The sequence below is a fragment of the Bidens hawaiensis genome, unplaced genomic scaffold (genome assembly GCF_021521415.1).
Source record: "Bidens hawaiensis isolate Kalapana, Puna unplaced genomic scaffold, B.hawaiensis_p1.1 tig00007857_1, whole genome shotgun sequence".
NCBI classification, from domain to species: Eukaryota; Viridiplantae; Streptophyta; class Magnoliopsida; order Asterales; family Asteraceae; genus Bidens; species Bidens hawaiensis.
This window is the reverse complement of record NW_027491544.1, coordinates 450487-469012: the sequence shown is the minus strand read 5'-3', so window position 1 is coordinate 469012 and position 18526 is coordinate 450487. Positions and strand designations below refer to the sequence as shown.

The 18526-nt window shown below is 34.8% G+C and overlaps 2 pseudogenes across 2 annotated transcripts; both read left to right on the top strand.

The window, feature by feature from the left end:
- Positions 1-332: 332 nt before the first annotated feature.
- Positions 333-1448, top strand: LOC143636262 (putative bifunctional TENA-E protein; annotated as a pseudogene). The gene is made up of 2 exons (XR_013154208.1): positions 333-460; positions 1104-1448. The product of XR_013154208.1 is annotated as a putative bifunctional TENA-E protein (transcript).
- Positions 1449-3288: 1840 nt separating this feature from the next.
- LOC143636261 (aldehyde dehydrogenase 22A1-like) lies at positions 3289-9458 on the top strand (annotated as a pseudogene). Its single transcript, XR_013154207.1, has 14 exons — positions 3289-3400; positions 4358-4398; positions 4489-4581; positions 4666-4793; positions 4862-4984; positions 5574-5727; positions 5807-5910; positions 5977-6055; positions 6744-6839; positions 6921-7057; positions 7914-8129; positions 8215-8406; positions 9033-9176; positions 9265-9458. The product of XR_013154207.1 is annotated as an aldehyde dehydrogenase 22A1-like (transcript).
- Positions 9459-18526: the final 9068 nt, after the last annotated feature.

The following is an 18526-nucleotide window of genomic DNA, read 5'->3' as shown; positions in this document are numbered from 1 at the left end:
CAAGTGTCCTTCCAAGTCCACGTCACTTATTCGCTGGCTACTTGCCTTTAGTCACAAATTCAATTCAACTTCAAACGACGTTGTTGAGAAGCCATGGCGAATATTCCGGCGACGGCTGCTTTACGTCGGCGCCACCAGACATCCTTTCATCCGCAACGGCTCCGTTGATTTCTCTTCCTTCAAACGATGGCTCGTAAGGCTTTTTATATATATTTATCTATACAGCTGATCGGTTGAATTTGAATTGTTAATATGACAGGGACAGGATTACATATTCGTTCGTGCCGTTTGCGGCAAGCATATTGATGAAATCGTGTAAGGAATCGGAGGATATGGAAGTGATCTTAGGCGGTGTGGCTTCTCTGAACGACGAGATCAAGTGGTTTAAAGAACAAGCTGCAAAGTTTCACGTTTCACTCACCAGCGTCGTCCCGCAAAACGCAAACGTCAAATATTGCAGGTACCCTATCATTTGCTTTTATCATTTATATTTAACTTTGTTTGCCTATCTGCTTTTCTGTTATTCATTTATGCTTCTTTATGTACTTGATGATAGCCTAAGCACGGTTCCGTTGGTTCGGTTTTGGACTAAATCGAAACTTTGGTTTTCTCGGATTTGCTTTTTCAGCTTAGGAAAACAACAACAGAATTAGCCCGAAATAATGAATTACAGCCTAATCATTTTGTTAATTAGTAACTAATTGATTTTTTTTACATATGGGCTAAAATATTTGAGTTATATATGTATCAAATTCTTATAGATTACTTAGAATAAAAATGAAAATCTATATATTCGGTTCTGTTGTTTTCAGTTTTTGTTACACGAAAAACCAGTTCGGTTTGTACAAAAACATAAAATCAAACCGGCTGTTTTTGTTTTGTTTCGGTTTTTCCGGTTTTTGTTACCTCTAAAACCAAAACCGAACTATAAGTTGAGTTTTATACAAAGGCATAAAACCAAACCGTTGGTTTTTGTTTCGGTTTGGTATTTTCGGATATATATTTTCATTTTGGGCATTTTTTTTTTCCGGTTTCATGCACCCCCTAATGATTGGTGTTAAAGAAGTACTACTTGAAAACTTGTTGATTGAGTGGTGTTACAGGTTTCTGGAAAGCTTAACGGGTTCAGAAATCGAATATGCGGTGGCAATTACAGCTTTTTGGGCGATTGAGGTTGTGTATCAACAAAGCTTTGCTCATTGCCTTGAAGAGGGGAATAACATTCCTCGGGAACTGCAGGAGACCTGTGAACGATGGGGCAATGATGGATTTGGAGTCGTTGCGGGATATTGTAGATCGGTGCCTGCAGAAAGTGTCACCTGAGGTGATATCAAAAGCGGAGGGGGTCTTTCTAAGTGTTGTGGAACGTGAAGTGGAGTTTTGGAATATGAGTAGTGGAGAGGCATGTGTGTGAGTGATGTTAAAATAGGGTGAATGCTTTGCTAAGCTTAATCAGCTATGCTAGTGTGTGTAATAACGTTTTATGTTTTACTGATTTTGTGACTTAAATGTAAACATGTTTACCCTTTTGAGTCTGTTTCAGTTCGAGTTGTTACTAATGTTTTTGACTTACATGTGAAGTGTTCAGCTAAGTGTTCCATCCAGTAAATATGTTTAGATACATTGACTGCATTTGAGTCAACTTCTGATACAAATACGGACTGCCCGTTTCAATGGTTGTGCTTTTCTCAATTGCATACCTATACGAGGGTTCAAGTTTTGATCTTTATTTGCAGAGTTGATCATCCCTCGGATTCCCTCTTCGGCTCTTCCTATAGCTATAACTGGCAACCCCTCAAAGTCAGTTTTAACGGAAGTATAGATCAAACCGTTAACTATGGTTTCATAAAAGCGGAAGTATAGATCAAACCGTTAACTATGGTTTCATAAAACAACAAACCAAACCCAGTAGTTAAGACATATTGTCCGGCGTTTTGACGGTTTAATTAGGGCTGAAAACGAACCGGATGTTTGGTGAACCTCCGACGAACCGTTTAACGGGAAGTTCGTTTATGCTCGTCCATTTAATAAGTGAACTAGACATGAACTAAAATTTTTGTTTGGTAAACTTAAATGAGCACGAACGGATGACGCGTTTGTTCAATAGTGTCCATGAATGCTCGGTAATGTGTTCATTTACGTCCTGCTACTCGCGTAGGTTTGTATATCTGTCCGATAAGGTACATGCAATAATATGTTATAACTAATATTTTTTAATAATATGTTTTTTCTACCCTTAGATATAAACAAGGTTAAAAGATGAACCCTAAACCCATTCAAGTAACGCTGGCTTCCTCCACCACGTTGCCAGACTCCGACCTCCTTCGTGTTAGGGTTGTTTTTGCTTGCTTGTCCACTAGTTTCCATTAGTGTTTGTGTGTGCTTGCTCATTCATTAGTGCTCGTTCGTCCACTAGTGTCTGTTAGCGCTCGTTTACAATATTAACGAACGAACATGAACAATCTCAATTCCTTAATTGACGAACACAGACACTAATTTTCTTTCGGTATAGTGTTCATGAACAAACCCTTTGTCGAACAAAAGCTTAACGGACGAGAACAAAGTCTCGTTCGGTTCAGTTTGTTTACAACAGTAGGTTTATTAATTATATCTTAAAAAAAATCAATAGTAGTATCTTTAAAAAATAATTATATAAAAAGTAGATAAATAATAAATATTAGACAGTCATTCACGGTAGGGGTGTTCACGGTCCCTTTTTCGCGGTTTTTATGTCAAACCGTAATTAAACCGTTAGTAACGATTTTTTATTTTCGTAAACCAAAACCAAACCGTTGAACTCTTAAACCGAACCAAACTGAACCGTTAGTAACGGTTTGGTTTCACGGTTTGGACTTGTTGGGGTTTTATACAAAATAATTTATGATATGTAATTGTATAGCTCTTAATAATTTACAGAATTTAACAAATACCATTACAGCAACTCTAAAAGGCAAATTAAAGTCCCTTGCGTTTTAGATTGGGCTTAGCCCACATTTTTTCATTTACCGTTAGCATTAATAATTTTTATTTAATTATGTCTTTTAGTATATTTGTATACACATACATATATAATATATAAAATATTTAGACGATATATATAATTAAACTATACGGTCCGGTCCGGTCCGGTCCGATTTTATATGGTTGGTTTTGGGTACAAGGAGTCCATGTGAGAATATATACTTTCTCTCTAATCTCAACAACAATACTCAGCTACTAGATTGTTTCTTTCTTTCTTTCTTTCTTTCTCAACATCAATATCAATCAATTTCAAGCCCTAGTTTTCAAATGGCGTTACTGTGGCCTCTGATCGTGATCGCATTCGCCTTCGTGATCTGCAAGCTCCTACTGATGCTCATTCCTTCTAACATACCTTCCATCGACGTCGACGCATCCGACGGTATTAATACGTTCTCTCTCCTTGCAGATTGCGATGTGTAATTGATTCAACTAGGCTTTATTTGATATAAGTGCATCAATGTGCCGTGTTGATTATAATGCTAGATGCTGTATGTTTACAAAGGATCAGCTGATTTTGACTTCAACTTTTATTCATTTTAGGGCTAGAATGTAATGGTGTTTTATAAAAATGTTGATTAATTTAGAGTAATGCAGCAACAGTGTTGGGGGCAAGTTAGCAACAAAAGTTAAGACATAATTAATTATTGACCTCTTTCTAGAGGTGCACAAACCGGTTTAAAACTCAAAACCGGTCGGTTTGGTAAAAAAAAGTCAAAACCGGTTTACGATCGGTTTCGGTTCGGGTTGAAACCGGTTTCTTATCGTGTTACCATCGGTTTCGGTTCGGGTTTTGATCGGTTTCAGTTTGGGTTTTGGCCGGTTTCGGTTCGGTTAACCGGTTTTGGTGGAGAAAATTACAAACCAGTTCCAAACCTACGGTTTCAATCGGTTCCAAACTGGTTTCTACATAATCGGTTTCAAACTGGTTCGGTTTCAGTTCGATTTTCAGAACGGTTCGGTTAACCGGTTTATTTGCCCACCTCTAGTTTTGTTTAAATTTTAGGACTGCAATAGTATTCTAAAAGTGGTAATAGTTATTAGTTTAGAGTCATGCCATGTGCCAGTTTATGTGGAATGGAGTATTAATGCAGCAAAGGTGTTGTGTTATATATCTTGTTGGGGGAAATTATAGCAACACAGGTCAACTACTAAGAAGCATAAATCAAGCTAACTAACGACATAATACAACAGATTTACAAGCATGCCACTCTTTATACATCTTTTGCTTTATTTAGATGCATGCATATTTTTGTGTCTGTAGTTGATATGTGGATGCTTGTTTTTGATATGTTTATTTGACACTTATAATACTTTACATTTATTGGATGTTAAACAGTTATAGATGATGGACATCCCAAAGAGAATAGCTTCATTTATGTAAGTTTCTTGTTTATGTTTCAAGATATTAACATGATTATCAGCATTTGAAACCGTATTTAGTTCCTTTTTCATGTTTTTATATTTTAGATACCTTCAAGAAGACAAACTGACAAAGTTCAATGCTATGAGCCTGCAACAATGAAGTACCTAGGGTACTTCCCTGCACTAAAGCCTCATGAGGTTTGTGTTAAGAAATTTACATCTATAACAAAACTTTTGTTAATTATTTGTCGTAAAACTTAGCGTTCATCAAATTGTGCTTAGGTAAAAGAGCGCGTAGCACAAGTTATGAAATCCCAGACTGTATGGGCAAAAAGTAGCTTCAAGCAAAGGCGTCAGTTTTTGCGTGTGCTTTTGAAGTATATTATTGAACATCAAGACCTTATATGCGAGTAAGTTTTATTTTCTTAATACAATAATGAGTAAATTACAAAATCACTAATTAATATTTATTTTATAGAGTCTCGTCACGTGACACTGGAAAAACTATGGTGGATGCATCTATGGGTGAAATAATGACAACATGTGAGAAAATTACTTGGCTTCTTTCAGAGGGTGAGAAGTGGCTAAAACCGGAGTACAGGTATTGAATTTTCTCTGTTAAAATTTATATAATAGACTTAGGAGTTAGGCCGTAAACAAACCGAAGGAACACGAACGAAGCATGGTCTAGTTCGTTTGTTTAACTTTAACCGAACAAATGATTGAGCATGGGCAATTAAACAAGCGGAGTTTTCTTGTTCGTGTTCATTCGTTAAGCAAGTGAACGTGTTCATTTATGTTTGTTTGTTTACAATATGAATGAAAAATTAACGAACGTAAACGATATAGATGAACGGGCATAACTTCGCTACAACCAGTTAATCGTAAATGTGAACGCGTTGGGCCTAAAAAGTTAATAAAACAAGTCTAAATTGAAATGTTCTTAAAGAATTTAAACGAATATATTAATGATCGAACATAAATGAGTGAGCATAAACCAATTTGAGCGAACGTTCACGAACATAAATGAACGAACGAGATGTTTTCATGTTTTTTTGTTTAATTAAATGAATATAAGTTATGTTCATGTCCTAATAATAGTAAGAAGTATTCTTAGTATACCAATAGTATTCATCATTATCATCACAATTGTATGAATTGTTTTTCTATTTATTTTGGTATTCTTTTAGATCATGTGGAAGATCAATGCTTCACAAGTCAGCAAAGGTGGAATTTCACCCTCTGGGTGTTGTTGGAGCTATTGTATCATGGAATTATCCGTTCCATAACTTATTTAATCCAGTTTTAGCAGCTGTATTTTCTGGGAATGGTATAGTTGTCAAGGTATGTTATTCTTATACCAAAAATAATGATAAATCATTATAGTTTTTAAAATTGGTTGGGTCTGTTTATTGTTTTGCAGGTTTCTGAACACGCAAGTTGGTCTGGGTGTTTTTATGTGCGAATTCTCCAAACTGCCCTTGCAGCTGTAGGTGCTTCTGAAAATCTTGTTGAAGTAATAACAGGGTAAGCCGATTTTATTATGTAATTTTTAAATCTTTAATTAGGTGGTTAAAACTCTGAATTATGCAGGTTTGCTGAAACAGGAGAAGCGTTGGTGTCTTCAGTTGACAAAATCATATTTGTTGGATCACCCGGTGTTGGTAGAATGGTATGAATAAATTTAGGCTTGTAAACAAACTGAACGAACACGAACAATTAAATGAGCAGGGTTTTCTTTTTCGTGTTCGTTCGTTAAAAAAATAAGCGTGTTTGTGTTTGTTTATTAAAAAAATGAGTGCGTTTGGGTTCATTTATGTTCGTTTGATAATAGTATTAATAAATGGTTAACCAACATAAACGAACAAACATACATGAATATAGATGAAAAACATAACCTGGCGAACACTTATTAAAATTAAACGTGTACATCAATCTGTCGGGTGAATCAACAAAACTATACTAAATTGTAGTGTCTAAAAAGTTTAATTGAATATATAAACGTATGTTGTCAGTTGCCAACAAATGAAGTTAAACATACGTAAACTAACGAACATGACCATACGTAGACGAACAAACATTCATGAACCTGAATGAACGAATGAGGCATAGAACAAGAAGTTATGTTCACATTCGTTCGTTTTTTAGTCAACGAACAGTTAACTGAATATTCGGTTCGTTTACAGGCCTTGGTATGATTTTCAATCTTGATATTATTTATTGTAAATTTGAATCAACGAACTGTTCACTGAACATTCGGTTCGTTTACAGGCCTTGGTATGACATTATTTATTGTAAATAAAAGTTTATTTATCTTTGAAACTATTTCTTAGTTCATTATTGGAAATGAGTAAATGCAGATAATGAGAAAGGCTGCAGACACATTGATACCAGTGACACTTGAGCTTGGTGGAAAAGATCCATTTATTGTGTGTGAAGATGTAGATGTGCCTCATGTATGATTGCTTGACTTTTGGTGAATTTGTATAATGATGTCAGCAAAAGTCAATTTTAATGTCATAAATTATTGAATGTAGGTCGCACAAGTTGCTATTAGGGCTGCCCTGCAATCAAGTGGACAGAATTGTGCTGGTGCAGAGAGATTTTATGTTCATAAAGACATCTATCCTGCATTTGTAGCTGCATTGTTAAGATAGTTAAATCTGTTACAGCTGTAAGTATTCTTTTGTTCATTTATTTTTTTAAGTCATTAATGGATTAAACAGATTACAGCAGATTTATTATTACAATAATAATTTAACCTTTTGAGTAAAACGATAGGTTAGTACTTAATATATACAACCAACATGCTTTCTTATTTTTCACGAAAACGTCACGGAACCTAATTTTGATATATTAAAGTCCATCAGCTTGTAAAAAATACACGAAAAAGACACTAAATTAATTTTGTACATTGAAGTCGATAAACCTGTCTAAATTGCATGCACCTTTGAAAGTTTTTGAAACAATGACTGTTAACTCTTAAACTGGTCAAACTAAGATGGTATAGAAAATTATTTTATTTTGTTAACATTGAAGAGTGCCACTTTTATCAGAATTGGACCAATCTAGGAGTTAACAAGTCATTATCCTAAAAACGTTTCACAACAATGCGCATTTTAGATATGGTTTGGTTTTATGTTTTCGTAAAAACCGAATTTTTCTGCAGTTTTGGTTTTGCATGCAATTCAAACCGAACCAAATTTATCAATTTTCATTTTTAATTTTGAATGTCAAGCAATTCATAAGAATGTAGCCCAAATCTTTAATAATCAATTAATCACTTTTTAACAAAAAGATTTTGGCCCAAAATTTTCAATCCCCAAAACCGACTGATGCATACCCCTGATGTTTAGGTACTTTAATTTACAGTAATTAGTTTTAGTGACTTTTACTTGTATTTTTTACAAGCTGGGGGCTTTTTCGTGAAAAATAAGAAAGTATAGTGGTTTTTCGTGGTATATGCATTAAAATTACACTTTAAACAACTTCCGACCCGTTTGACCGATTCTTTCAATTATATTATATAGGGTCCACCTCAGGCAGGAAAATACGACATGGGTGCAATATGCATGCAAGACCATTCAGAAAGGCTTCAAAGCCTGATAAACGATGCTGTAGATAAAGGAGCAGAAATTGTAGGTGGAGGAAGTGTGAGGAATATTAGTGAAGGTGCTGTTGACCAATACTTTCCGCCAACTGTCATTGTAAATGTCAACCACCAAATGAGGTTAATGCAAGAGGAAGTAAGTGGTTGTTACTTGTTAACTAACTAGTTCTTTGTTGACTTGACTTTTAGATTTAACTGACGTGAGATGATTTTGTGAGCAGGCGTTTGGACCGATAATGCCAATAATGAAGTTTAGTACTGACGAGGAGGCTATTAAGCTTGCAAATGACTCCAAGTATGGGCTCGGTTGTGCTGTCTTTTCTGGCAGTCAGCGTCGTGCTAGATTCATAGCTTCACAGTTACATTGTGGTGTTGCTGCTATTAATGACTTTGCTTCCAATTACATGTGCCAGGTAAAATTCACACACAAACACACATATGTATGTATAGAGAGGATCATTTCAGAACATTAAATTTTGATCAGAACATGTGAAACAAAATGGGAGCTATTTAATCTTTGGATCAGTGATTCATATTTTTTATTAGAATTTCCTGCTTATATTAGAGTTGTAAAAAGCTCGAGCCTGCTCACTTATTTTTAAATTCTTTTAGTTTGGTGTTTCTTACACATATTGAGATATGTATCACCAGGCGGCTGTTAAGCTTGCAAACAGCTCTAGCTTACATACGCATGTGTAGATTATAACATAAAAAACCATCAAACTAATTTGTTCATGTGCTTTTTTAATTTTTTTTTATTTATTTTATACCATTTACTATGTGTAGGTTATTTACATAATCAAACAGTTAAATTAATTTGTTCATTTTTAAAAATGGAAGAGAAATGTTAGATACAGTTAAATTTATACCCTTTTCTTTTATTAAAATTTTCTTTAAGAAATAAGTGGTTCAGTTTGTTTTGCTTGTCCTCATAATATACAGTTTTCTGAATTGATCGCTTGTATACTTGGAGGCTATTAATATTTACTGATGGGAAAATAGGTTATTTACTTTGAACTTTTGATTTATATGTTGGCAGTCTCTCCCATTCGGTGGTGTAAAAGACAGTGGATTTGGACGGTTTGCTGGCGTAGAAGGGCTGCGTGCTTGCTGCCTTGTGAAATCGGTGGTGGAGGATAGATGGTGGCCATTGATCAAAACCAAAATACCAAAACCAATCCAGGTAATTAAATTTTGGAAGCTTTTATTTGTTAAGACTATAATCGCCAAACGGTTCATCTTATTAATTTGTTTTCGAATTTTTTCTGTAGTATCCTGTTGCGGAAAACGGGTTTGAGTTTCAGCAGTCGCTTGTGGAGGCTTTGTACGGGTTGAATGTGTGGGACCGATTGCGAGCCCTGGTTAATGTTATTAAGATGTTGACAGACCAAAATTCTGCAGTTAACACTAAGAGAAGTGACTGAAGAGGCAGCATTTGTCTTGTTTGACTTTAATGCAAAATGGAATTAAATCATGTAGTTTCAGTGAATTTGAAAATATTTCAAATTTGATTTTAGGTTTGGTTAATGAATGCAGTTTCTTTACGTTTCAGCCATTGTATTTCTTTTTTCGTTCGGACAGGAAGAGGATTTCACTTACGAAGCATTAGTAAATGTGATTTTAATATAGGGGCAACTTCATAGAATAGTAATATATATTGAAAATCCTAGTACAACTAGCTGACCAGTAATTCAAGAGTAATTAGTGGTACTAGTAGTACTGGTTGTGTTTGTTTACAGGTTTAATCAGCAGATTTAAGAGTTCTGGGGGCAACTTCATATAATAGTAACCAACTTTCAAAAGTATTTCAATTAGGTCACTCAATTTTAAAAAGGGTTTCAATTAAGTCACTCAACTTTCATGTTTGATTAAATTAAATGTTTTAACATGTTTTTTTAGCCTTTTTCTTCTTTGTTTCACATAGGAAATTTTTTTATCTTTTTTTTGAAGTTGACGCTGAGTGGTGACGTGAATTTTATTTTTTCTTTTTAAATTTTAATACAATTAACGTTTTTTTTTAATTTTTTAAATTTAACTACATATATTGCAAATTCCAACCCTCACATCTTATCCTTCATTTCTTTCTTGACGCACAAAAAAAATCGATGAAACTTGATTTGAAGATTTAGTGAGACCCGATTTGGGGAAAATATGCATTAGTGACCTAATTGAAACACTTTTAAAAGTTTGTTACTATTTTATGAGATTTTCCCTTATGTTTTGAAAACACTGATAATTAGTGATGCCATTTCGGAAGCGATCAATGGCTCGAGAAACTCATGATTAATCGAAAGAGGATACATTGAACCGAAGTTCCAAGAACAATGTTCTTTATCTATCACACCCCAGCTCAGGACCTGGGCGTGTGACTCGTAAGTTGGTACCTGTTTTGTAAATATACCAGAGTTTAAGGTTGTAAAGCGGAAGACTTTAATAAATATTATTATATTCATAAGACGAGATTTTAAAACACCCGTTTGATTTATACAAAGTGTTTGGCAAGTAAAACCACGGTTTACATTATTTTAATAATAAACATCCATTGAGTCATCAGATCATCTAACGGTTATCTCTTGTCTCCAAACACCTATTCTCCATTACCTGTAAAACAGTTATAAAAATACGTCAGCAACACATGCTGGTGAACACGCTGACACAAAACATTTAAGTTACTTAGTTATCCCCTCGGGTATCTTATGACCCGGCCCATCGTGGCTTAGGAAACAACTGAGTTAAATTTACTATTATAAACCTCCAGTTATACTTGAAACCTCTCAGCGATACCGTAGCATCGAGGTCTTAGCAACTATCAATATACACGAGATAATCCCCTCTCGGACATTACTTAGGTCTGGCCCAACGTGGCGGAGGCGTTAGCAAGTGTGGTGCGGTGTGCCCACCGTCTACCCATATATGTAAGGATCCAAACAAACATATACAATAGCCTGAGGGCCAGCATTACTTTTGTTTATAAAGTTTTAGGGATATAATCCCATGCAAACATTCACAGGCTTGTTTTATAAAAAGTTGGACGTATTCACCTTTCTTCTTGGTTGGTGTTTCTCACCAATTTGTCTTGTTACCTCGGACCTATAGTACGAGAATAACGTTTTATAAGTACTAGATCAACGATCTAGCTTCAGACCTTTAGTCCGATTGCATAACCTTTACCTTGACATTTATCTCTTTATAAAATATAAGGACCTCTAGTCCTTTCTTTTGTTATTCATTTATAACCTTTGTTTCTTCTTCATGAAGAAACGCACATTTCGAATTTCTTTTATTATAAGAAATATTTGTAAAATCTTTATATATAATAAAGAAACATTATTTAATCTATAATCTCGACTTTATGAAATCTATTTCCATTTTATAAAATCAAGGTACGGGCTATATCCCCGACTAGGGTCTAAGCCACTTATAATATAATAATCGGGCAGAACCCATACCTTGAATGGCTTATTTATACGAAATGCCTATGCTTTACTTAGACCGCACTTCTACTTGGAGGTAAGTCGAGAAAGTATTTTAGGTAGGGTTATGGCACGCATATCGTGGTAAAACTTGGCGGGATATCGACATATCGGGTTATGGTATGTTTATCGAGGTTATATATGTGATTGGGAGTGTGTTGGATGAACGAGGAACACCCCCATGCCCGATTTATTTATAGAAATTTTCTTGCAACTTCGCGTATCGCGAAGCTGCACTAGTTTCGCTGAGTCGCCGCGTAGGCTTGCCACGTGTCGCCACATGTCACCGCGTGATTACACGTGTCCTGTGACGTGTCTCGCAACTTCGCGTATCGCGAAGATGCAACTCAGATTCTTCGCGTATCGCGAAGATGCAAAGTTTCAAATCTGTCCATTTTTAGTCCCTGGTCTTTTGGTAACTTGCTATATCTCAATTTCGCCTCATTATCCAAAACTACAAAGGCGGCTCTTAAGCGGCTCGCGACGATGCGAGCGAGCGAAGTGCGCCATCAAAGCGCCACATTGCGCCCAAGCCCGTGCGCACCCTCCGCTAGGACTAGGGAGAGTGGTTGGCACTATAAGAACATTACCATGGAATGTTCTCTTCTTATAAAGTGCTTTATATTTCTTCCTTCCTCCGATGTGGGATGGAGTCTCCTTACTTCATTCCCTAACATAAACTTATTTTCTTTCTTTGCCTTATTTTACCCATTATTTATACCAAGCATAATTTTAGTCCATCATATTTATTATTTGACAAAATTGGCCCGTATTTTTGGTGATGTTAAATTATCAATAAACTTAATCAAGACTCCAAATTACATAACTCTCAACCCTAACTTATACTAAAATAAAAAGAGATATAATTGGAAACAAGATAAATTAAACTAATAAAAGATACTAAAATAAAAATTAAAATTATGAAATAATCCTACATCATTCTCCCCTTCTTCGAAAAAACTCACCTTTTGCCTTTCGATCAAAGCCACTGGGATCAAACGGAACATCAACCCGATCTCGGTTTGTTATCACTAACGTAAAAACGTGAACTTCATGTGTCGTGCCGCTCGACTTTGGACCGGTACCACCTGGATCAAACAGGACCTCGGCTCGTGATTTGTTCGAATTGTTGACCTTCATTTGAACTTCAACATTTGTATTAGGTAGTGTTTGGTATGAAGTAATGATAGGTGGAATGAAATTGATCATTCCAAATAATGAAATAAAACAAGTTTGGTTGTCATTAATCAATGGAATGAATCATTCCTAAGGAATGCAATTCCTTTCATATATAGCATTTTTGATTCCTTAGTAAAAGATGTTTTTTCTTTCATTCCTTCAAGGAATGGAATGAAAAATGATAATAATAATAATAATAATAATAATAATAATAGTTATTATTATTATTATTATTATAGTATAACTCTATTAAATTATAATAATTATTATATTTTTATTATTATATCGTATTATGTTATTACCATTCCATTAATTGATAAAAATATTATCTGTTTATTGTTTACTATTTAATAAAGTTATGATTCATTTCATCCCTATGTGGTAATCAAACAAGGCAATGCAATGATAATGATTCATTTTATTCCTTTGTCCATTACTTTCTCTTGTCCATTCTATTACCCTATACTAAACAGACCCTTAATCTTAAACTCCTAGACTAATTGAAATATCCTTATTATCCAGTCCAATAAATTTAGTTCCAGCATCATTAGATAAATTATGATCCATATTTAGTTGAATTTCCTTTGAAAGCCTAGGCCCACCATTAATTTGTGCTCCCTCATGAGCTTAAGCAGGTAGCGCATATGAAATGCCATTCATAAGCATGCAATTACCCATAATAAGTGAAACCTCCAACTTTTAAGAATGATTTCCATCAAATTGTATGGGTTCCTTTTAAGGGCGCATTTGTTTCATCGAATTCCTGTGAATTTAAAGGAATTGGAATTAACATCCCATGATATGACTTGTTCGTTTCGTTGGAATTGAAATCTTAATTCCATTTTGGTGTGTTCGGTTGTCAAAGAATTGGAATTGGAATTGGAATTCAATTCTTTCAAATTCCATTAAATAAAGAGATTCTAAATCCTTCCAAAATGTGAAGCATTTCAAGTGAATTCGTTTAAATCTTTTCTCAAGATTTTTTTTTAACGAGAACAACGAATAAAAATTTTAGTTTTTTGTTTTCGATTTATATTTTGAGTTATGAATTTTTTATTACTATTTTAAATATTTTTTGAGTGGGTTTTTATCTTAATAGAAAACCCCTAAAAAAACAATAAAAAAATCATAATGGAAAATCTAAAAAACTAAAATGTTTCTGCCGTTATCCTCATTAAAAAAAAACTCGATTTCAATTCATTTGTCAAACGAACACATCAAGAATGGAATTGGATTTCAATTTCTTCAAATTCCAATTCTTATTGGAATGTTGAAATTCCCGAAGGGTTATTATATACAAACACCATCGGTGTTTGAATAAGGCCATACGGTTCGTATAGGGTCTATACGAGTTGTATAGGCCTAACTTATTAACATGCATACGTAGGTGACAGTGTGACAGCGTTTTGCAGTTTATACGAGCCGTATAGACCCTATACGAGTTGTATAGATATTCTTGTTTGTATAGACCCTATACAAGCCGTATAGACCTATACGAGCCGTATAGGGTCTATACGACTCATATAGACAGCATGTCAGCTGTACTTTGTCCAGATATTTATAATTATTTTATAGTCTATACGAGCCGTATAGATGGTATAAGACCCGTACAGGCCATGTATCAGTTTTTCTTGCTCCAAACGTAATTATTTTTATGGCAGTTATATTTTAAAAGCTTAGATAACTCACATGGACGTCAACCAAAATGGATTGCATGACCACATATAAAAAGTCGTTACCCAAAAACGCTCATGTTGTTCATATATTTTTATGTATATAGCAAAATATTTACTTTTAAATTATGTGTTTCTATTTTGTAAATAACTCGGATGCTCTTTTTAATATTTTGTAATAAAAAAATCTTTAAAAAAAATACTATACGAGTCAAATAGACTCTATACGAGTCGTATAGCTCTATACGGCTCGTATAGGGGCTATACGATGAAAATACATGAAAACTGATTCCTGACCGAAAATGACTTGACACTACACCTATACGAGTCGTAGAGGCCCTATACGACTCATATAGGCCCTCCTGGTGTGTGAATAACCTCATTGGTGTATGAATAACCTAAGCCAATTCTAAATCCAATTCCTTCCAACTCCAAATCCTATTTAAATTCCAATTCTATTCCATTCCATTCCATATTCTGTGAAACGAACACACCATAAAGGTTTTTTTTATTAATTGCTTGACACAAGGAGATTTACTCCTATTTTCGATAAAAATATTCTTGTTGGCAACTCCACTAATTTTGGAGGTTTTGTTATTAAAATAATCCTGCATCAATTAGACTAAACGCTATGGGGGCGCGGAAGAGGGGTGGAGGGGCGCGGTGGGCTTCAAACACCACCGGGGGGCGCGGTCAGGTGGGGCGTGGAGGGGTGAGAGGTGGAGGGGACGATGGGCGCGGATGGAGGTGAGGGAGGGGGGCACCCCAACGGTCATATTCCTAGCCGTTTAAAAAAAATTAAAATTAACATTTCTATATAAATTCAAATATTTTTCTCAATTTTACTCAAACAATTTTCATATTCACACCAAATTTAACCATCTTCACAACATTCATCTTCACACCAAATAATTAATCCTAACTCGAACCCGAACCCAAACACGAGCTCAAGCTCAACACCAAACTCAAACCCGAACCCGAATCAAAACCCGTGGGATCCGAGTTGTATGTGGTGGGATAGTTTGCTTGCAAATAACGTCGACCTTAGTAACCCGTTCTATGCAAACCAACAATGACCGATGATTCCTCCACCCATGCCACCGTTTACCCCCGATATGTTCTTTCGGGCGCCAATGCCGTATACGTCCTCGCAAGTACCACAAATCCAAATACCCGAAACGCAAGTCCGGCGTCCAAAAAGAAGTCATAAAAAAAGAACCCGAGTGACATTCGAACAACCGAAAAGGGCGAACGAAAAATGTGGGAAGCGGGCGAGGTAATGGCGTTAGCGTTAGCGTGGATCGACTCTTTCGAAGACTCGATTCAAGGTATATTATAAAAATATTTATATGTTTTCCATGTTATATTTTTTTTACTAATATTAAGCTTTTATATGTATTGAAGGTGATGGCAAACATTCGCCGGAGTTTTGGGTACAAATACGCATCAAGTTCTTTGCTTTAATGAGTCGAGGAGAGTATCGCGGGAATGATTCCGTCTACAACAAATGGAAGTCTTTATGCACACAAATAACCGACTTCACATCCGCTCAAACCCCGCGTTGTGAACAACAGAAAAAGCGGCATGGGCGATGCCGATGTGTTGGAGGCCTGCTTAAAACAATACAAAGCCCTTTATAATAAAGATTTTAGCATGTTGGATGTTTGGAGACAATGCATAAGCTCGCCAAAGTGGCATACGGTCCCGACATCATCACCACAGCGACCTTCCAAACGGTCAAAGACAACGTCTACTTCGGCCGATCAATTGCCGTCGCAACCCATGTCCGATGGTCGTTGTTAAATTAATCTAAACGAGTTGGATCCGGAATTAATTTTTGACGAACCGGATGAGTTGCCACGGCTGGTAGGAAGAGATAAAGCCAAGGCGGCGGCTAGATGTGGAGGATCTTCGTCCAGAACCACATCCTCTAAGAGTTCCAACATGAGCTCCCATCTTGAAAACTTGGAGCGGAGGCTAACCGAGATTGCCAACCTTAAAAAACAAAAATAGGAGGGCCTCATGAAGGTGCACGAAGAAAGAAAGGCGATGCTTGCGGAATACAAAGTGATCCACTTGGAGCGAACGAAACAAAAGGAACTCGAGCTCATCACAAAAGATCTATCGTATCTAGATCCTGTGTCACGGGCGGTGATAGAAAAAAGAAGAGCAAAGATATTGGCCAAATATGCAAACGAGGACGACGACGACGAGCATTGGTTATATTTTTATTTATAGGATTTCTATTTTTATTTGTAGGGTTTTTATTTTTATTTGTATTGGTTTTTTTATTTGTATGTTTTTTATTTTTATTTGTATTGTTTTTTTTGTTTTATAAAAAAAAAAGGTTGGGCTTCGAAGCCGCCTCACCATAGAGGGGCATTATGCCCTGGGGGCTTCGATGCCCCCAGTGCCCACGTGGCGCTGACGTGACACTGTGGAGGGGCTTCGAAGCCCCCCACCATAGCACGCAGCCTTAGAGTTGCAACTGACAACCAAGCTTATGAAGACACACAAGATAAGCCATCCAAACTTGCGAAAGACAACTTGTTTGAAATATATACAGTCTATTTTACATGTTAGTTTAACAGTTTAGAACTAGTATACAATTGTAACTGACTGTTTCATTATAGGAATTTAAAGTTATGTGTATATATTATGCATTTATACTAGACTGCATACCCGTGTGACACCCGGTTGAAAAAAACATTTAAAAAAATATCAAAAAATATAATATATGAAATTTTAATATGCAGTTTTCAAAATATAACCTATTTTCAATTGAAAATACTAAAATATAACCTATTTTCAATTGAAAGACAAGCATCATTAGCTTCCGGACCATATATCCCATATCTTTTTTGATGTCACAAAAGCTGAATATACACTGAATTCATCAGCCGAATACATATGACAATTTTCTTAATTGTAGCTACACCTATCTTTACTGTAAGATTGAAATTTATAATAAAAATGCAAAAATAATGTAAAATGGACCACACCAAATGCAAAAACTAATTAATATAATATTAATAATGTTTTTCTTTTCGCTATTTCTAGTAGTAGGGTCCATCATTGACACGCTTAATTAACTTGTACCATATGCATTGGGTGGTGTGGATCAGTTTAAAGGTTTTCTCAAAATATGAAACACCTTAGTTGAGACAGAAAGTCATAAATGAAAATGCTGTTGTATGGTAATATGCAACATGCATATTCCAAACCAACTACTAATCATTGTGTATTTGTGTGTATTCCATAAAAACATAATAAGCTGTAACACTGCCATTACCCGCATTAAAACACCATAGGAATATGTTACCTAAACATAGCTTGAAGCCATAGAAGACCCCTCAGATGAACCGAACAACTAATTAAACCAATTTATTTGTTCATGTAAACCAATCTTAAATATATATAAACGAAACCTCCATATTTTCTTTCAAGCCATCGGATTGCTTTATTTGTAAATGGTTATTTCTCATGCATTTGACCCGAATTCACAGATATGAGTCTCACTAAACCAGATTACCATTAAACGGGTTATAACATCTCATTATATTAAAAAATAATCTCACCAAATATTTGATATGAAAATCCTATAAAACAGGGATATAATAAAAATTAATATCCGATTTTTTTTAAAAAAATATTATTTATAATTATGAAACAATTTTATAGTAAAGCAAATAAGCGGGTCATGGATCTCATCAAACCAGATATCTTTTAAACGGGTTATAACATCTCATTTATTTGTGAAACTCTTTCATCATCAAACCCTAAGTATATTATTAATTTTCTTACAATAAATAAAATTAAAATACAAAAAATATATATAAATATTAGAAACGTAAAATGTAAAACAAACCCCGTAATCAAACCCTAATTTAATTTCTCAATATGGATTTAGTTATATTAGCGATTCTGTTTTCTTTTAAGTTTAACTTAAATGAAAAGTTTCCCAAAATCATATCCAAATTATAACAAATGAACATAAACGAATAAATATAAAAATTTAGATAATTCATTCAACGTTTCATTAAAAAATGAACATAACACAGCATAAATTAATCAAAATAGATTCAAAAATATTATTAACTTCTTACAATAAATAAACTAAAATCCAAAAAAAATACATTCACAATAATAGAAACGAAAATATTAAAAAACGAATAATTTAAACAAGATAAAAACTAGTTATTGATATA